Source organism: Octopus bimaculoides, chromosome 25 (genome assembly GCF_001194135.2).
Source record: "Octopus bimaculoides isolate UCB-OBI-ISO-001 chromosome 25, ASM119413v2, whole genome shotgun sequence".
NCBI lineage: Eukaryota > Metazoa > Mollusca > Cephalopoda > Octopoda > Octopodidae > Octopus > Octopus bimaculoides.
In genome coordinates, this window is record NC_069005.1 from 30,599,691 (window position 1) to 30,602,468 (window position 2,778).

The 2,778-nt window shown below is 38.2% G+C and overlaps 1 protein-coding gene across 1 annotated transcript in view; it reads left to right on the plus strand.

The window, feature by feature from the left end:
- LOC106882907 (kinesin-like protein KIF20B) overlaps nt 1-2,778 on the plus strand; it is a gene marked incomplete at its 3' end in the record, with an annotated part of 48,114 nt that overhangs the window by 35,508 nt on the left and 9,828 nt on the right. The gene's annotated exons all lie outside the window — the stretch shown is intronic.

Sequence of the window (2,778 nt, forward strand, 5' to 3'; positions counted from 1 at the left end):
GCAGACGAGTCTCGTGTGCTACGGGTTTTGCTCAACAACAATTCCAATGGCCGTAACTTGGTTCCGACACCGACAAAGACCAGCATGCTACGTATGAAGAAATTTTCTTTGAAACAGTCTGACATTGAAAATAGCCCACCTGGTCTTGTCGGTAAGCTTAATAAGGGAGGCAAGAAGAAAGAGAGCTTGCGGCATCGTTTGTTGGCTCCGATCTGCTCCAATCTGATTGCTGACAAGAAAAAGAAGAAAACTGAAATCAGGAATCGGCGCCGCTCTAGTTTAGTTTGCAATAAACGTACTTCTCTTGATATAAGCAGAAAATATAACTTACGAAGTAAAAGATGATTTCACTTTAGATTAATTTAAACAGGAAGATTGTACCGAAAGAATTAGGGGCTGTCTTGGGTAAGTTGGTACCAGAAAGGTGAATAATGTGTATACTATTTATGGTAAAATAAAACATTTTTTTTAGAAATGTAACGTTATGTAGCAGTATGAAATATTGTAATGACTGGGCAATTTGTTCATTGTGAACCTTATGACTCCAGTAAACTAGAAAAGGTTTCAATATCTGACAGCAGATGTCGTTGACAAAGGTCGGATTTCATTACAATATTATAACATTTGCAAGTCTTCCTCTTTTCTTGGTTAAAACCAAGGTCAACTAGTTTAAGAAGTGGCACCTGTTAGAATTATCATAAGATATAGCAGTTAGATCTGTCTGTGGCTCCCAAATGTCTCATTTTTCTTTGTTCATATCATCTCTAAACGTGATACAGACAAACCTTTGTGGAGAACCAACATTATACCATCTGAATCAAAGTTGCAAATTTTGTAGTTGGTAACTTTATACAAGACAATCTCAAATTTAGAGGAAGCGACGCAAAGACAAACAACTTCTTCAAAGCATCGATGGCCATATTATTTCAGAAGCAGGGCAAGGTTCATTTTATCATCATTATTATTTTTTTATTTTTTTGAGATTTCTTTTTAATTTGCTGGAGTATGTCATGGATATGAATAGAGTTGATTGTGAATCTGTAGTAATCACCTGAATTACGATGAATGTCTGCAATCAATCTGTTGGGGATCAGATGTGAGAATTTGAATTAACCACTGTGTGAGTATGTTCGTGTATGTGCGTGAGATTTGAATCAGAGACTAAATTATAGCTGAATTATCTCTTTTCACATATCATTGTCCATGATGTTTGGTGTTGTTGTTGTTGATGATTGTCGTGAATGTTGCAGAATTTTTTTTGAAAGAATCGTAAATTATGGAATAAATTTGTAAATGTCTCGACTAATTTTTGTTGACTTGTTTTTTTTTTTGTTTTTTATTTTTTGATTGGTTTTGTTGTATTGATTGAAGGGAATTCATTTCCCCCCTTTGAAAACCAGAGAAATCTTCACCTGAAGTCAATACTAACCTAAACTTTTGTTTTGGTTTCAGGTGAAGACCATTCCTGGCTGTTTGACCACACGGTCACCATATGGTTTCTATTTTTATTTTATTTTTCCCCACTCCAAGTCACGAGCATGTCTTGGCTTGCATCCTGGCCCAGGGTGGTGTTCGACAAAGGTGTAATCTGATATGATACGATGCTAGGTTGCACCATGACCAGAGATTTTCTCTCTTCCTCCCTGTCTCTCTTTTTCTCTCCATTTGCATAATACTGAGAGCCATTCTACAAACTGGAGTTTGCCTCTTAAACTGGCAATTTAATCAATACTGGAGCCAGTTACTGTTGTCATCATTGTCATTGCTGTTTAGACCCATAAACGTATAATCAAAGGTATTTTAATTATGACCAATGTGTCATTTCTATTTTTAAAATGCCCAGGTGTGATTTCAGGGAAATGCAACCACTAGCAGATCAAGCTCCCTCCACTCTGTAGCCTCTTGCTTGTATGGCTTAAAAGTTGTATCGAAAATGTGATTGATCTGTTTTGAGCAAGATCTTACTACTATTTCTAACAGATCGAGTTCCCTCCCTTCCATAGTTGCTCTCCCTTTCTGACTTATTTTATTGAAAATATGGTGACTAAGGGGTGTTACTTCTGTTGGGAACAAGGCAGAAGCTAGTGAGAGAAGATTTATCTCCCCTTACAGAAGCTAGTCTACGTAAAACATCTACATGGAAATTACGTATGTAGATCAGTGCTCAGCAGGCGGTATGCCGCGGCACGCTGGAGTGCCACGAGACGATGCTAGGTGTGCCGCAGTGTAACCTGAATGTAATTTTTTCCCTATACTTTTAGTTATATTCATTTCAAAATTCGGTGGCATACCTAAACTAAAGATATAAGTCCTACAAGTGGTGGAGGGGGAGAAAAGATTTGCCGAGCACTAATGTAGATGGATGTGTGATAGTTTCCCCACTGCTTGATAACCAGTGTGGGCTTGTAACTTAGGGGTTACTGAGAGGAAAGACTACTTTGGGAACTAATTATGTATGTTACAGCTAGATTTTTATCTACCTGGTTGTCTGATAAGTAATTTGCTTCCCAACGACACTCTTCTGGATTCAGTCCCACTATGTGGCACATTGGGCAAGTGTCTTGTGAGTGGATTTGGTAGGCAGAAACTGAAAGAAGCCTTTTGTGTGTGTTTGTGTTTGACACCACCACCACCACCACTGCTTGACAATTGCAGTTGGTGTATTTATATCTCTGTAATTTGGTGGTTCGGCAAAAGAGACTGTTAGAATAAGTCCTAGGCTGACAATAAGTCTTGGGTCTATGTGTTTGACTAAAAGCGGTGATCCAGCATGGCCAC